Below are 18,821 nucleotides of genomic sequence, written 5' to 3' on the forward strand. Positions count from 1 at the left end.
CCACACACCTCCCTGAGCACTCTCGTGACCACCCCTTGAGAGCCCTCTGTTGCCACGAAATAGTGGGGTCATGACAGGCCAACCAGGGTAAGCCCAGCACCACGGGAAAAGCAGGAGAATCAATAAGGAAGAGACTGATTCTCTCTTTATGACCCTCCTGCGTAACCATGTCAAGTGGAGCGGTGGCCTCCCTAATCAGCCCTGACCCTAATAGTCGACTCTCTAGGGCATGCACAGGGAAAGGCATATCCACAGGAACAAGGGGAATCCCTAAATTATGAGCAAATGAACGATCAATAAAATTCCCAGCTGCACCTGAATCTACTAGCGCCTTATGCTGGGAATGCGGGGAAAACTCAGGAAATTAAATAAACACATAAATGTGAGCAACAGGGGGCTCTGGGTGAGCCTGGTGCCGACTCACCTGGGGTGACACGATAGTGCCCTGCCTGCTGCCTCGACTCCCTGAGGAACCCCCTCAGCACCTACCAGCAGTGAGCCCTCTGCGGCCACAGATGGTGCAGGGAATGGCCCCTCCTCCGGTCGCCCTAACTGCAGCACCTCCCAGCTCCATGGGCATCGGAGCGGAGGTGCTGGGGTTGGAACTGACAGGTCCCAATCCGGACGTCCGCGGGCAGTCAGCAGGTTGTCCAGCCGGATGGAAATGTCCACCAGCTGGTCCAATGTGAAGGTGGTGTCTCGGCAGGCCAACTCCCGACGGACGTCCTCGCGCAGACTGCACCTGTAGTGATCGATCAGGGCCCTGTCGTTCCATCCCGCGCTGGCGGCCAAGGTCCGGAAGTCCAAGGCGAAATCCTGCGCGCTCCTCGTCCCCTGCCTCAGGTGGAACTCTGCGTAATGGTCCAACGCCGCTTCTCCCTCACTCCATACGGCGTTGGCCCACTCCAGGGCTTTAAAAGAGAGGCAGGAGACGAGGGTGGACACACTCTCACACCCCGAAGGAGCCGGGTGGACGGTCGCCAGGTAGAGCTTCAGCTGTAGTAGAAACCCCTGGCCTCCGGCAGCCGTGGAAGAGGGGTGGACAGTGGGACCTGTTGTAGTGGGGCTGGTGGAGGCGCTGGAAAACCACCTCCTCTCTCCCAACGATCCCTCTTCTGCAGCACGCGATCCATGGCGGTGCCCAGATGTTGAAATATGGTCGCGCGCTGCTGGACACACTCCTCTATCTCTGAAGGGAGGGCGTCTGCTCCTGCTGACTCCCATTCTTTCTGGTGAGTGATTCTGTAAGGAAGTCTGTGTGTAGCTGGTGTATAGGGGTCAGGCGCAGGACAGCAGATATGAGTGAATAAACGTATATTACTCAACATATAATAAATGCAATACAAAAACAGAGCCCACAATAATGGACCTTCTTACATAGAAACAATCACTCACAAACAAACATGTGTGTAAGACAAAGACAAAACAAATGGAAAATTAAAAGTGGATCGGCGATGGCTAGAAGGCTGGTGACATCGACCGCCGAACGCCGCCCAAACAAGGAGAGGGACCGACTTCTGCGGAAGTCGTGACACAAGCACTGTTCATCACTGGAACAGAACATGTTAAGAAAAACAAAGCTAGTTAGCTTGGTAGCTGACATGCAATCTTGATAGTTGACATTCATTTTCTAATCAAAATTCCAACCAAGTTCTGTTCAGTAAGACATTGCCCTTTCCTTTAAAACAAAGAAACGAATGACATCATGAATGTTTATGGCAAAGGAATGATTCATTATAGCATTAGATGCCTGAATGGAGGATAATTATGTTTGGGGTCTGAGTTGAGATGCATTCTCTATTCACTTTAGACCCTCCATCCTGAGTGAACAGCTGTAACTTGTATACAGCTGGATCCCTGTGTGAGTGTGCAGTCCAGGAGTCAAAAACTCCCAGTTCCAACATCCCCATTTATCCAGCCTGACCCGCAGTGATTAAAGCATATAGTAGATCAGAGGATGGGTCAGGCTTCCCATCTCCGCCTCTGTTTGGAAAATCACTGCCATTTGATCCAGGCCAGTCCCAGAGGAATGCTGTTTCTGCAGATACCTTACAGGCACTGAGGCTGCCAAATGGACTTTAGGCATGAGAGCACTTTGGAACCAGGTAGGTCTGGGAAGAGGTCAGAGAGTGGCTTACACCAGGCCTGTTAAATGATGGTGGGCACCATCTGATGTCTGGGGTGGGGTGGATCAATGGTCAATCAAGCGCTGCAATTCATACAACATTGATTTTCTTTTTCAGATTTTTTCCCCCAGCAGAGTTTGCTGTTCTTATCAGCATACTTACATATTGTACATGCTCGCATCGACAGATAAAAAGGATGAGAATAATTTTTGAGATAGGTACTTCTTTCATTTTCAGAGGTTCTGATCTCTACATACCAGTTATAAATCCCTTGAAAATCAGAATACTCCTCAATACCAACATAAATGAGCTGCTAAAAGGGATTTTAGACTAATAAATTAGGAGATGTATCGATTTACTTCCTGATTCGCGTGTTGGGATCACCTGACTTCTCCCAGACCACAGTTAACCACTTGGGCTTTGTTTATTCAGATGGAGAGAGCCGGATCTGCAAAAGGCATGGATTATAAGGAAAAATCATCAATGGAGTCCTTTGATGTCTAAATGAGGCATGTGTAGCCCAGACCCCTCTCTTTCCCCTGCAAACCCCCTCACACACACATGCACGCACACACACACACACACACACACACTGTTTATTGCTAACAGAAAGTCCCTGAATAGACAGCTAGCTCTAGTCAAACTTCAAGGGGAGTTCCAGAGCTTTCCAGGACTCCTGTAATTTATTACCAATGTCTTCATTTGGGACATCGTACTTAAATGGTAACCCATGTGTTGTAAATTATAAAGGCACACTAGGAAAATCACAGGGTTCTCTAGATTATCCTCCGAAGGGCAGTTCCTGCATCTGTTTTTTACTAACGCAGGCAGAGGATGTTGTTACTTACAACCAATTTTTAACACTGAAATCAATCATTTTCCACTGACGGGAGATTTGGGGCTTGACTCCCGAAGAAATCTTCATGTGCCGGGAAAATCATTTGTCAATCATTTGCCAGACTTCTGTATGATGTATCAGTGCAGCCCTCCAGGTTAAGCAGTGAGTGCATGTTGGTATGTTGCACAGGAGAAGTCGCACAGTCATCGAGAAACCATCCCGCAAAGTGATGAACCAAGGTAATGGAAATGCACTGTGTTGGGTAACACACATTCTAATAACCATTTCTAAAGGACAACAACTTCAACAATCTGGATATCCTAAAAGTTCTGATTACGAAAAAACTTTCAAAATAACCCAAGCCACAAAGTTTGAATATAATCTTATACCTTGCTATACTACGGGCACGTTTAAAAAGATTATTCTGTAGAAAATGTGATGAGTAGTTTGGAAGTACATTCTGTTAACTACTCTCACTGACATTAAGAGGATTATGCTAGGTAGTGGCAGACAGGAGGAGTTCTTTCTTCCTTCCGTTAAATTGAGCCTTCCTATCCACTCCAAATCTCTGCTACGTGCCTGTAATTTGCCTAAAACTGAAGAAATGTGTTAGGCATCCGGTTCAGCCTCTATGATGTGTGGAGACAGACAGATAAATCAAAAGGCTGAGAGACTGTGAGAGGGAGGGAGAGCGATTGTCTGACGAACACGGAGAGGGTGGATCATTTGTCTCGCAGATGTATGTTGATACGGCGGTGGTGGTGAGGGTAGGCGCTGGGCTGGGGGAGTGGGGCGTCGTGGTTGCACAGCTAGTGAGAGGACGTGTGGTTAGTGGTGTCAAGAGTTGTTGGTAATGGGGTAGTTGAATGGTAGGAAAGTGGGATGGATCAGTGAATGTGGGTTTTAGCACAGTTGGGTAATACCATGGCCTAATACCGGGTTCCCATTGGTCACTTAAAGTTGCAGCACAGCTCAGAGTGCCAACCAGATCAATGCACATTGACTAGTACGTGCTATATACTGTAGTTCAAAGTACAGAACCACAACCAATAAGTAATAGAAAACCTCAAAAGTACTGATCCTTCCTCTTTTCCTTGCCATTTTCTTCCCTACTATTCAAAAGACCAGGTTAAGAGTCTTCCCAGACGCAGTGGTAATTGGTCTCTGTGTTGTGACTCCTCTTTATCGCCGTCTCACTCCTGACATGTATGTTTACCAGCACTATAATCTTCAAAAAGCCTGTTAACATAAGTAGCTCAGCTTTCATAAACCATAAAGTCAGCCTCTGACTGATCCTCGGCACCAGCCTGTTTACCACACTGAGGAGCGTAAACAGCACTCTGATCATATCGCCACGTTACTCGCAGAGCCTTTCGACTGCGTGACTCGTTTTGAAATATTATTCATATTGTATTCATATTCAGGCCGGTGAGACAGGTAGAGAGGAGTTACGTGCTGTAAGTGTTCTGTTTACCTGACTGCGCCTCGCTGAACTTTCTCGGTGACAAAATGTTGCAAATCAAAGGTTGACACTTCAGACATGCGAGGAAAGGGCTGTGACTGTGGAGTGCTTTAATGCTCTCTTCCCTCCTTCCCTCCATAAAAGACAGCACTGCGGCTATCTGGCTAAAGCTGGGGGTTAGTCCCTTAGCCCTGTGTTAAACATACACTGAAACAGACATATTTTAAACTGGGGGTAATCTCCTCCTGTCTTGCTTTCTTTGTTTTGAAGCACAAAGGGGGATGGATGGCCTGGCCCACACAGCAGAGCTGGGCTCAGTCAAATTACTTACTGTAGAAGGGACTTAGAGTCCATCAAACTCAAGGGGAGGTTCCGGGTCGTGCCAAAGCGGTTTTGGCCAAACGCAAAAGCGGATTTGAATTTCCTGGCCTGATTTTGAACTTTCTCTGTTGGTGTCCTGAAACACTCCAGTTTCACCTCAGAATATAAGCGATCACCAGGGGCGTCAGCAGGATGAGATACAGGAAGAAGCCTGATCTCCAAACATCTGGCAGGGCCAGGCTTCCATCACTCGCTCAACCTCAGGATAAAAAAAGGTCTCAGATCTGCAGGGATCAAAGTGTGCCCTGGGTTTCTGAGTCACCGTGGCCTCCCTCAACATATTCAAATATGGTTTCCTGAAAGCAACTGGAGCCACAAGCAGACCTCAGAACACAAACGGGGAGGAAAGGGATAATGGATACCTGAAAGTCTGTGTGTTCTCTGCACACAACAGAAGTAAAGCATTAGGAAAGCCCATGGCTTATTGAAAATGAAAAATTTTTATCACAGCATTTAGCATTTTGCCCAAAAACGATTCCCCTGCTCTTAGGAGAGGGGAGTTTCAAACTTCATGAATGAACCTAGCTATTAATAATGAATATTTTCCCAAACACTGTTCCCAATTCATAATGGCATGACTGCTTAATTAGTTTTGCTATAAAGCAGGGAACTACTACTCCTTCCAGCATTTCCCTTTATATTCACATCACATGTCATTCATTCTTAAAAGCAGTCCCTCGTCAGCGTCAGTGATTCTTCAGAGCGGGGGTCACCTGTATCTGGCATTACCGGATTAGCCGCTATCTAACCCAGACCTGCTGTGGCGTGCTGACACTAATCCCGCGCCCGCTGGAGAGCCCTGTCTGTGTTATATTATTATGTCTAATCCACGTAATCTCCTGGCCACGCTGCTAAACGGTATTCCACCTCTGTCTCTTACCTCAGACTCCTAATAACATTAATGAAGGGCCGAGCCCCCATTATCCAGGCAGGCTAGTGGTGGGCTGGGTGACGGCCGTAATCAGCAACCCCCTACTCAACCACCCACTCAGCCTCCCAGGCAGCATGAATTAATGGAATTCAGCGCCTTGGGCAAAAAGCAAACCAAACATATGTTCAACAAATCAGGGTTTGTGTTTTTTCCTGTCACCATTACTATGTGGGTCTATTAGAGACATTGATGGGATCTTTAGTGAAGGGCTCGGCGTGTGGGGGAATGAGGCTTTGAAGTGCTCGGTGCTTCTAAAACCCTCGCGATGAGACATCGTTTATGATGAACTGACCTAGGTTATTAAAATACCACAGAAATGATTACTCATAATACACCATCCCTTTGTTGTCAACAAAAAAATGTCAGGAAGGATTGGTAGGGATGAAAGGTTGAAAGGGGTTCTGTATTAAAAATGGCACTTTATCCATTAAAGCAGGATTTCTCCTGTCTCCTTTTGTAATTACCTGCACCCGCCAGCTGTGTGCTTGGGCTTACCTTGTTTACACTGTGTGTCTCGCAGACTGCCTGTCTCCCTGCAAGGCTTCACTACTGTGTCTTCTATCCCTTTGTCTCTGCTGTCGTCTCTCACTTGTCTATCATGGTTGTCGGAGGCAACCTTTAAAGAAGAGGCATAAACACAGCTTGAAGAATACTGTCAATGGAAACAGAAAATACATAGACTGACAGACAGACAGACTGACAAGTAAAAGCAGGCTGCCTATTTATTATTGGTTCATAGTCATGTCTTATTGTCATGTCTTATTATTGTTTCTTACTCAGTCACTGGATTCAAATTCATTTATTTAGAATTTACTGTTTTGGCAGACGCATTTACTAGAACCCATGAATGTGTTTTGCAATGTTAATCACATGCTAATGCAATCGCATTGGCCCCTCTATTACCCCTACCTTCCTGCAAATAGCAGCACACTGACTTAATTGTGAGGGTGAAAATAACAGCACACACAGACATCCTCTCATATTTAATTTTATCTTTAAATAAAAGAGCTATAGGAAAGTATTAATCTGCTTAACATTTCTAAGTACATCCTCCAAAGGATTTCGCTTTTTTAATCTTACATATGCTCAGCAGAGTTACTGGCAAAAACTCTACGTTTTCCTCATTTCATCCTTTCAACATCAAATGGTGAGCAGCAAAAATTGGATCAGACTTCAAAGACTATGATGTGCTCCAAGTCACGGAGTGGCTCTTCTATTTCACATATTGAATTCGAGCAGGATATCAAAGTGCTACCAAAGAACCTCAGGTCTTTACTAAAAAAGGGCTCTTACATCTGTAGAAAGAGAAGCGCAAAGACAAATCACCTCAGGGAACAGCGAGCATTTATTCTCAGCAGTGAATTTCCAGCCTTTTGATTCTTCCATTCCCGTACCACCCTGTCTCTCCTCTGAGATGGAGTTTGGAGCAAGAGAAGTCTTTTGTCTCAAGGACTTAAAAAAAACTCTCACGAATAATCTATGTTCAAGGGGCTTTGTAGAAGTACAGTATTATGAATGCATAGCTGAAGCTAGAGCCGCATGCTGAAAATATTAATTTCTCTGATATAAACTTACCTTCTCTCTATCATCACTGAAAATGTGTCTGCCATCATATCTACAAAAGGTGAAAAGGATAGTTGAGAGGACTGACCCTAAACCACCTATCACAATAGATTTAATGTGCTACAGTAGATATAATCAAAATTCAAAGACACACTACACAGGAGCAATAGAACAAAGGCAGAGAATATTATTCACATTTGGAAGTATGATGCAATAGAAACCTTAGGAGATGGACACAAACATAGACCGTGTGCACTGAGGGATATAAAAGGGGAAAGTAACAGTGTCTAGGTAAGAACACGCAGATCTTGAAAGGAGAGAATGTGCCAGATCAAGTCAAAATAAATCTATATGGAGCGATTCCAACACTGATTAAACAGAATTGTTAAGTTGAGTTTTGAAGTTGTCTCACCAGGGAATATGATTGTAAACATGGAGAAAAATTCCCAGAAGAAAAACTCAGCCCGGGTATACAACAAGCATAACATTTTCAGATGTAAAAATCTAGTAAGAGTCTGGAGAGATGCATTGCCTTGACCGACAAAGTCAACAAAAGTTGAAATGAATAAAGATTTCATCTCCTCCATCAAAATGGAGGATCTGTGCATCAGTTGGCAATATAGTGCCAAACCCAACCCACTGGGTTCACCACATCATTTCAACGTGGACATTTGGGTAATATTTGGTTGAGACGTTGATCAATGAGATTTCAACATTTATTCAACCACTCAAAAAGGAAAGACAGAAGTTTGTTGAATTCCCAATGTGTTACAACTATCCTTTCAACCATCTAAAAGCACAACTAAATTCCAATGGAAAAACAATGTCCGATGTTTGGTTTATTTGTCATCTAAATGTGTTATCACTGCGCTTTCAACCATTTTAAAAGCACAACAAAGTTAGAATACAATGTCAGATATTTTGTATTTATACAACAACTTAATGTCGTATCACTGTGCTTTATCTAATAGCACAATCAAATGACCTGGATTGCAGGTAACTGCCTGCTTGCTGGTAGCCTAGTGGTTAAAGCGGGTAGCCTAGTGGTTAGTAACTGAGAAGTTGCTGGATCGAATCCCTGAGCTGACAAGGTAAAAATCTGTTGTTCTGCAACCCTGAGCAAGGCACTGTTCCCTGGGTGCCATGGATGTAATTAAGGCAGCCCCCTGCACCTCTCTGATTCAGAGGGATTGGGTTAAATGTGGAAGACACATTTCAGTTGAATGCATTCAGTTATACAACTGACTAGGTAGCCCCGTTTACCCTTAATATTACATTAAAAGGTGCAAGTGATCAATGCGTATGAGATTCTGCACAGATTATTGTGAGGATTTCCAAAGTCCTGCAACCTTTGCATGCTATGTTGAGCATGCACTCTTTCTATGATTATGTATGACATTTATACTGTAGTTATAGTAACCTCAAAATGTGGCCATCTATGTGTTACTCATTTGAAGGTTGAATAAATACTGTTACATTAGTTTGTAAGATAGCCTTTACTTTAGGCTATTTACTGTGTTAAAAAAGTAATATTGAATTGTGTTTGGTTGATAATGCAACCAAATATCAACATATAAAGAGATGTATCTAATGGTTGGATAGTTTAATTTGAGCCTCTGGCTCAATCCTATTCTTTAACTTTTCTTTTTGGTTTAGTTGGAGACGTGAATCCAACATATGTGTTAACTTGTCGACAAGTTAATAGGCGATTTACTGTATTCCAAAAGTTCAATGTATTTTCCACTGTTAAGTTCCCCAGCAAGAAAACGAAAAATGTCGCTCAAACAGAAGGGGGAACTAACAAAGAGTCAGTGACAACAACCAAAAGGAAACAGGTGGGGTTTTAGGAGGGGTTCTAAAAGACACTCATGTGGGGTGTCCACTGAAAGTTGCTTTACAACAAGAACTGGGACCTAAAAAACACCCACCATGAAAGCCCGCAAAATTTTCCCACTAAGGGGCAAACAAAAGAAAAACCCACACCAAGCTTTTAAGACAGGAAGTAAACCAAAAGGGTGGAGCAAAACGAAAATCGGGGAAGTCGGATAAAGGATTGTTTGTCTAGAAATCTAAATAGGGAGAGCCAACTTAAGGTGTTAACCCTCCGCATCTATCAAGACAACTGGAGCATAGGGGAAACACCTTCCCACTAACGAGATGACAAGCCAGCACTGGTGTAACACATACTGACTAACGAGGTGACACCAAACGGTGCGCCCTATGTGCTAACGAGCTATACGTGCTAAAGTCCAACCTAAAAACAGAAATTGAAAAAACAGAACTGTAACACCACATAGATTCCATATCACAATATGTTGACACATCACGTAGAAACAACATTGATTCAACCAGTTTGTGCCCAGGGAAGGATTTTCTATGTATTTACATAAAAAAAATAGCATTTTAAACCTGTCAGTTCAGACCCTTAAAGGTCCAATGCAGTCAAAAACATCATTTTCGTGTATTTTATATATATTTCTACACGATGAGGTTGGAATGATCCTGTGAAATTGTGAAAATTATGATAATGCCCTTATAGTAGGGTAGGCCGTCATTGTAAATAAGAATTTGTTAACTGACTTGCCTAGTTAAATAAAAGTTAAATAAAAAAGAATTTTTAAAAATTGTGTAAGAGCCGTTTGAAAAGACTGCCTGAAATTTCAGCCTGTTTTGGTGGGATGGGGTTTGGGCCTGTCTGGTGGCATCACCAGGCAGTAAATCCGTTAATAGACCAGTAACAAAGATAGTTCCAAACCTCTCTGCCAATAACAGCTAGTTTTCAGTTTCCCCCTCCCCACTCAGACCACTCCCAGACAGTCCTAGCAAAATTATTGCTTGAGAAATTGCTATTTTTGCTCCTTTTTTTTTACAATTTAAATTGAAAACAATCACAGTAAGGTACTTAACTGTTACCCTGAAATTATTTTAATATTGAGATAAAAACAGCTGCATTGAACCTTTAACATTTAAAGATTATGGAATAAACCAATACTATTCTAAATACTAAGACAAGAGAGAGCAAATAGGGGACTTGAATGAAAGAACAAGTGTTAAAGGAGAGTGTGAGAGTCAGCTAGGTTGGATTTGCGAGCAGCACTGGCCAGACACCATGTATACTGCAATTCAGTTGCTGCTCTCCTGCCTTGCACATACTTCCTTAATGACTAGTCTGCCATATGCTGAGTAAACACAAACGGCGTTCAGCGCTTACATCTGGAGACCAGTTCAGAGCCCAGCCCGTTAGCGGTCAGACAAGTGCGCTATCTTGGTGGAAAGATATTTATTAGACTTATAAAAAGGAGATGTGGTGCAAGAGGAGGAGCTTCCTGGTGGTTGAAACAACAATACATTAAAGAGGGGAGGAAATAAATCTGCCTAGTAGAACTCCGGTTGAGTGACTGGTATGCAAACCCCTTTGCCCCATGACTGTGGTCTCTACCGGAGGTCCTTTTGTAAGAACTTGAGAAAGAGCTTGACAGGGGTGCACACCAGGCTCAGATCGAATGACCTTCAAAGACAGAATATCATCCCCTATTAGCGGCATTGTGGAGGACCCTGCTGTCTGTATGGCTGAACTTTGGAGCATCCTAATCATTCGGGCCTGACGGATACATAAACACAAACAGAGACAGAGATAACTGAAACTGACCCAATAATGCATGTCCTCGGTGGTGTAGCCTCTTGCCCCTGGGTGAAGATCGACTATGCATGGGTAATAAACAGCGAGTAGCAGCAGTGGAAAAACAAGGGGGGGAGGGGTCAATGTAAATAGTCCGGGTGGCCATTTGATTAATTGTTCAACAGTCTTATGGGTTGGGGGTAGAAGATGTTAAGGAGCCTTTTGGTCCTAGAAATTGGCACTCCGGTACCACTTGCCGTGTGGTAGCAGAGAGAACAGTCTATGACTCGGGTGACTGGAGTCTTTGACAATTTCTGTAAACAAAGATGTTATCCAGTACTAAAAGGAGGGTTTCATTTTCAAAACAATATGTGATTAAAAAGGGCAACCTCAGCTCTTTTGGATGTATCAAATTAGGGCAATTCACATTATTCAGTCAAAGGGCTTAGTGTTTTAGTTGTAAAATTTGACACAGTGGAAAAGCATGTTGCAGTACATTGTTAAGCAGCTCTATTTTCCATGGTCTAATCTGATCGATGGTTAGCAGCCCCCCCCCAGGCCCTGTCGAGATCTGAGGAGCCACCAGGCTCATACATTTGAAAGGCATCTGTTTATTTAAATAATGCAAATGCAGGCCCACCTCAAAGGCTATAAACTGCAGTCAAACACACAATGTGAGCGTGTTGGAGTGTTCCGTCGGGGGGCTGAGGCCCCACTTATGTAAGGTCGGGCCCTTTCCACAGCCCTCCTGCCCACACACAAACACATCAATGTGCACTTCTACAAAGAGATAGCGAGCGAGAGCCGACAGTGTAGCTTTTCTCCCACAAAAAAACCTCTTTACCCATTCCACAATGTTATATACAAGTGTTTTAATGGAGGACAATTACACAAGGTGAGCAGGCGACTGAGATGCTCCGTGTGCCAGATGAGGGCAGCCCTTAGGAGCCACATAAAACAACGCCAAGTCTCCTCCCCCAGCCCTCCTCTTCCCTCCTCAACCCTCCCCCTCTTGGCACCCTCCCTTGTCCTCCAGCGAGAGGCTCAAAGGAGTGGGGGAGGCCCGAAAAGGTTAATGTGCTCACTTTGATCTTCGTCAAGGCACACTGAGTAAGAATTAATTTACATTTCAGATGAAAAGGTTGACAGTACAAAAAGGCATCTTGTTTCTGGTATGTGAGAGCAGTGTAATAGACTGGGAATTTGAGAGAGGAAGTTGTGAGGAAACAGAAGGGATAAGCCTCTCTCTTGCCTTTACTGGGAAATAGATGAAAGGAAAAAATGATCTCAATGTGCACTGTTCTTCTGAAACATGGAGACCAAATGCTGCCCAAACTTTCAAAAGCCTTTCTTTATACATTATTAATGAATGATTACTGTTTCATGGAATGCTTATTGAGATCAATAAGGTATTTTATCAAACCTTACGATTTTCTGGCTTTTATTAATTTCTCTTCAAAATATTGAAAGAAAACCCCCCCAAGCACATAAACTGGACATAAATTCCAGAAGTGCCCTACCGAGTGTGTTGAGAACTTCTGAGAACAATACAACAATATCTCCAGTGCTTTACCTGATTTTATGCAAACAGCTGCAGCTTCCCACTCCTTCTTGGTTTGCTTGAGATTCTGTCGGCAGTGTGGCCCCTTCAGGCTACAGAGAGAAAAAAGCTACTGATCAACCTCAGTGAAACAACATAGACAGCACCTACAACATGAGATCCCACTTCAAAACACACCACAACCAGGTGGCAATGAGCTAGATCCCTTTGAACTCTCAGAGCTCTTATTGTCTACTCTCTGAAGCGTAGCTCTTTTGGCCCCTATAGTTCACACTGTGGTTATCAAACTAATCTCTTTAACGAAAACTAGTCCAGATTATGCCAGGTGGAGGTATCCCTGACTGGATGATGGCTTCGTGGTTTCTCTTCTCCTCCTCTCTGCGGTAGCACCTCGCCCCCCAGCCAGCCCTTCATGTAGGACTGCATCACCACCACCCGTGCTATCACCTCTCTCAGCAGCAGGTTCAGCTGCTCCACATGGTAGTACTTCAGGAACAACTGACACACAGTACACCCAGGGAGCTTAACATTGAAGCACCTCAATCCATGGACAGAGTTGAGATGCCAGCCATAGGTTTGGAAACAAACATTACCATAATGTATCTGGACAGTCATCATCACTTTACCTTCGTCTTCCCTAAGACCCAGTTCTCTAGTTTGGCCCGCTCCAGTATGGCAACGGCATTCTCTTTGCTGGTGTCAGGAACCTGGTGAGCCCAGAAAGCAAGGTAGTAATACCTATGAAAAAGGGGCGAGGGAAAGATATCTGACCTTTTACTGTCTGACCTTTATCATACACTCCATGACCAAAAGTATGTGGACACCTGCTCGTCGAACATTTCATTCCAAAATCATGGGCATTAATATGGAGTTGGTCCCACCTTTGCTGCCATAACACTCTTCTGGGAAGGCTTTCCACTTGATGTTGGAACATTGCTGAGGGGACTTCCATTCAGCCATAAGAGCATTAGTGAAGTCAGGCACTGGTGTTGGGCGATTAGGCCTGGCTCGCAGTTTGCGTTCCAATTCATCCCAAAGGTGTTCGATGGGGTTGAGGTCAGGGCTCTGTGCAGGCCAGTGAAGTTATTCCACACCGATCTCGACAAACCATTTCTGTACGGACCTTGCTTTCTGCATGGGGCACCATCAGGCTAAAACAGGAAAGGGTCTTCCCCAAACTGATGCCAGAAAGTTGGAAGCACAGAATCGTCTAGAATGTCATTGTATGCTGTAGCGTTAAGATTTCCCTTCACTGGAACTAAGGGGCTTAGCACGAACCATTAAAAACAGCCCCAACCATTATTCCACATCCACCAAACCTTACAGTTGGAACTATGCATTCGGGCAGGTAGCGTTCTCCTGGAATACGCCAAACCCAGATGGTGAAGTGTGATTCATCACTCCAGAGAACACTTTTCCACTGCCCAGAGTCCAATGGTGGCGAGCTTTACACCACTCCAGCCGGCGTTTGGCATTTCGCATGGAGATTTTAGGCTTGAGTGTGGCTGCTCGGCCATGGAAACCCATTTCAGGAAGCTCCAGACGAACAATTCTTGTGCTGACTTTGCTTCCAGAGGCAGTTTCAACTCGGTAGTGAGTGTTGCAACCGAGGACGGACAATTTTTATGCACTATGTGCTTCAGCACTCGCCGGTCCTGTTCTGTGAGATTGTGTGGCTGAGCCTGGCTGCTTCTAGACGTTTCCACTTCACAATAACAGCACTTACAGTTGACCGGGGCAACTCGAGCAGGGAAGAAATTTGACAAACTGACTTTTTGGAAAGGTGGCATCCTATGACAGTGCCATGTTCAAAGTCACTGAGCTCTTCAGTAAGGCCATTCTACTGCCAACGTTTGTCTATGGAGATTACATGGCTGTGTGCTAGATATTATACACCTGTCAGCAATGGGTGTGGCTGAAATAGCAGTATCCACTAATTTGAAGGGCTGTCCACATACTTTTGTTTATATAGTGTATATCGTAATCATATGTTTTGCTGTGAATTTATGTTTTCAGACCGTTCAGAGACTTTTCCTTCATACAAGTTTATTTAATTTTTATTTAAATCTAAATTAAATGAATTACCATGCATGGATCTGAGGCATGGGTCCACCCACAGTGCACAAAGAAAACGAGACTCACTGAGCCATGAGCCGCTAACAGAGGCCTACTGTCTGAGCTCTTTTTGAATGGACTACGCTCTCTTATTTCAATCACTACACAGATGATGCCCATCAGGGCCAATCTGTGTAAATCAACTCCATGGAATGCCTCTACTTCATTGTCTAAGGCCTTGACTGTCCTGCCTGTCACAGTTTACAAAACACCTGCATAGGACAGAGCTGATATAACTGTTTGTTCAGGGACATCAAGGCTCCCAAACTGCTGGTTCATTCCTTGTGTTCTGGTGTTGGTCAAAGAAACAATCGAGTTGGAAGAAAAACATATTTGAACACCCCCATTCCACAGCCTTTCATTCTAATTCCTGTTGATACCTGTTATTTCTTTGATGGCAAATACAAAGCACACTCCTTGGTAACATCAGACAAGCCTTTGATATGAGAGCACACATTTAAATCAGTTTTTCACTTCAGGTGCAGTTTAACTACTCAGTCTGTCAGTATTATTTCTGCCTGACTTGGATGGGATGGGGTGGACTCAATCGCGAGGTTGCAGTCCCGACGGAGGACAGAAAGTCATGGACTTGCTAAGATACGGTCTCCTATATTCCAAACAATATATGGGTTCATTCCATCCAGTAACACAATAGGACGGCAGCGTTTGAACGTTTGAGAATCTAGCCCCCCTTTAACTCATGCACGCACGCACGCACGCACGCACGCACACAAACACACACACACTCTATTTGAGGGTTAACAGCCCATTGTCAGGTGATGAATTGTCACCTTTAACACTGTGAAAATAGCCTCACCAACACCGTCCTAGAATTGGGACAGGCAGAAGATCAGCATATGGTCATTGAGGGTTTTCTGCAAGAAATCAGGCTAAATTAAACACAATCTTTTAAAAGCTCCCCTGGAGCAGCGGAACTAACCAGCCGTCTCACTGCTTTTTACACAGGCCACAAGCCCAAGCTAATTACATTTGATATCGTATTAAAGCTCCCCATTGGAGGTGCCTGGAATATTTTTCAAAGGATAATTGATCAAACCTAGGTTTCCTACATTTCCCCAAGGACTGAGTCTGAGCAGGTCTTTTATTCTTGACAGGATTCAAGAAGGTTTAAATACCTGCTTTTGGATTTTTTGGTGTGGATAAAATCAAATCTAAGCTTAATATTTTATTAGGCCGTTTCAATGGAAGAAATCCTCTCACATTGGCAGATGTTGCCAGACATTGGGAAAACAAATAAAAACCTTATCTAATATCCTGTATCTAATAGAAAAAAGTCCGTAACCCAATTTCATCATTCATGATAATCACCCAGGGAATAATGTGCTCCTATATCAGATATAGACACTATCCAGGACATGGAGCACAAAAACAAACCCTTCATGAATAGTAAAGAAATCAATTAAAATGTCTATCCTCAGCCTGAGTTCCTCTCTGTTTGAATTCTGCCCTTATTTCCCAGTTCCGTGAAGTGAACCCACCCAGTTAAGAGATGTAGTCTTATGCTATCACTAATGACTGCCAATTAGTGAGCCGCTTGCTCTGCTCAAGTTTTGACTCCTTTCCAATTAAGGAAGCCGTGTTTTGTGTGATGTAGCACACGCCGTGCACTTGTTCTGCTCTAACTCTGGGGTTGTGTCAGCACTCAGCGTGAGTGCACAGCTAGCGCCCCGGCGCCCAGTACAGCGCGGTTGTTACCTGTTAACAAACTCTTCAAACAGGATGCGGTGGGAGTAGCCCTGGTGGTGGATGTTCACTGTCTCCAGGACCCCAGTGTAACGCAGCTGCACCATCACCCTCCCCTTACAGGAATCCAGCGCCTGTCTGTCATCGTTGGGCTTTATGCAGCGCACAAAGTGGGGCCGACCCACCACTATCTTAGACAACAGATCCATCAGGGAGTACTGCCAACGCAGTGAGGAGACGAAGCAAGGTGACGGGGGCGGAGCAAACAAGAAAACAGGGATTATTATTTGCATTATGCATTATTTCCTAGGGTCATTGTGGAATTCCCAGATATCGCGCTGATGCTGTTTTGTCATTGTGTCAGCAAAACAATCTTCTTACTGACATTCTTATTCACGGGTGGATATAAATCGACCCAAAAATGAAAACCCTTTTCTATTTCTGTACTGTATTAGAGTTAAATGAAAAACATTGCTGAAATGGAATGATTGGGTATAGTGATGATGATGATGATGGTGAGGGAGATGTATACCCGGAAGTAGGAGGCCACTGTCTGTCTCCTCATGTTGGTGGTTTCCTCAGGGTGCCGCATCATCTCCATGGTGTCCACCTAAACACAAGCTGTCACCATAATTCCGTCCTCATAATGGGATGGAAAACAGTACATTGTTGCTTGTTCGATGTTGTCTCTGTAGGGCAGCAGCACCATAAACACTTAAAGCCAACAGTATAGGGCCATGGGAGAATTGCAGCTAACGCTGCTCTGTATAATGAGGCTTGCCATCCCAAACCAGATAGTCCTTCTAACAACGGGTTAACGAGGATGCAATATAAGCATTTTAATGGTCCTCGCACATCATGGCTTCATCAAAATGTATGACTCAATCTATATTTCATAGTAAGTCTACACAGCAAAGTGCATATCTTAATACTTTATTTCATCTTAGCACAGGGGGAAAGGTATGTCAAACATTTTCTGAATAACTTCATGGAGTAATTGGATGTTCTGACAGTTTACTATGTTGAATGCTGTTCAGATAGAAGTACCAGCAATTATCCCCTGTCTGTTCAACTACTTCTGCCCATGTATTTTAACAAGGGCCGTCCACACGTCTGCACTAGTTCAACCATTTGTTTGCAATGATAACTTTTATGAGCTTCTCATCGGTTAACTGTTTTGAACTTTCCACCGACTTTGATTGAGCTAAAGCGAACATGCATTTTACATCAGTCATATTTCAGAGTTTGACTAACTTTTACCATGTACTTTCTTCTCACAGAGCAGGTACAGTGTAGCTGAGGGGTTCCTTTCTCTGTTACTGTACCACCAAGTCAATTTTGCTCTAACATGAGTACCCCCCCCCCCCCCCCATGTGTATTTTACCAGTAGGACAATGGTCTCATGAGTCTTCTCAAGTACCCCCAGGGGTCCGAGTACCCCTGGTTGGGAACCACTGGTGTAGCTCATAAGGTGGTTTGATGCTTTTCCAAAGACTGCATTAAAATGTCACAATGTCAAACCACAGCGTAAGTGAACCCGCCACATGTTACCTTTAGTCTATCATTAGACTCAAGAAAGATGAGGTAGAAGATACAGTGAATTTGGAAAGTATTCAGTCCCTTGACTTGTTCTACATTTTGTTACGTTACATCCTTATTCTAAAATTGTTTTTTTTTAAACATTGATGATAATGACAAAGCGAAAACAGGTTGTATTTTTTATGTGCAAATGTATAAAAAAAACAAAAGTACCTTATTTACATAACTATTCAGACCCTTCGCTATGAGACTCGAAATTGAGCTCAGGTGCATCCTGTTTCCATTGATCATCCTTGAGATGTTTCTACAAATTTATTGGAGTCTACCTGTGGTAAATTCAATTAATTGGACATGATTTGGAAAGGCACACACCTGTCTATATAAAGGTCCCACAGTTGACAGTGGATGTCAGAACAAAAACCAAACCATGAGGTCGAAGGAATTGTCGGTAGAGCTCAGAGACAGGATTGTGTCGAGGCACAGACCAGGGGAAGGGTACTAAAAAATGTCTGCAGCATTGAAGGTCCCCAATAACACAGTGGCCTCAATCATTCTTAAAAGGAAGAAGTTTGGAACCACGAAGATTCTTCATGGTAACGTAACAAAATGTGGTAAAATTCAAGGGGTCTGAATACTTTCCGAATGCACAGTAAACCATAGGCTGTTCTTACCTTCAATAGGTATTTGGGAGACTGAATACAGGAAGGTGTTGTTGAGAAACATGGAAAGAAAGGAAAATACAAGAGTATAGACAAATCAAATCACATGTATTTATATAGCCTTTACATCAGCTGATATCTCAAAGTGCTGTACAGAAGTAAATAATCTGACATCCCCTTTAAGGGGTACAACAAAAATCCTAACGTGAGAAGTATTTTCTTAAAATACAATATTTGACAATGGACAAAATCTTAACTGGACATTATGATTTACTGAATGGTTCTCCTTAAAGGAGGTCAGTTCAGACAGTGAGAGATGAATA

The 18,821-nt window shown here is 43.7% G+C and overlaps 1 pseudogene; it reads right to left on the reverse strand.

Annotated features, from left to right (window-relative positions):
• LOC129817000 (myosin-IIIb-like) overlaps positions 1–18,821 on the reverse strand; it is a 106,385-nt pseudogene that overhangs the window by 25,837 nt on the left and 61,727 nt on the right.

The sequence above is a fragment of the Salvelinus fontinalis genome, chromosome 19 (assembly GCF_029448725.1).
Source record: "Salvelinus fontinalis isolate EN_2023a chromosome 19, ASM2944872v1, whole genome shotgun sequence".
Classification (NCBI taxonomy): domain Eukaryota; kingdom Metazoa; phylum Chordata; class Actinopteri; order Salmoniformes; family Salmonidae; genus Salvelinus; species Salvelinus fontinalis.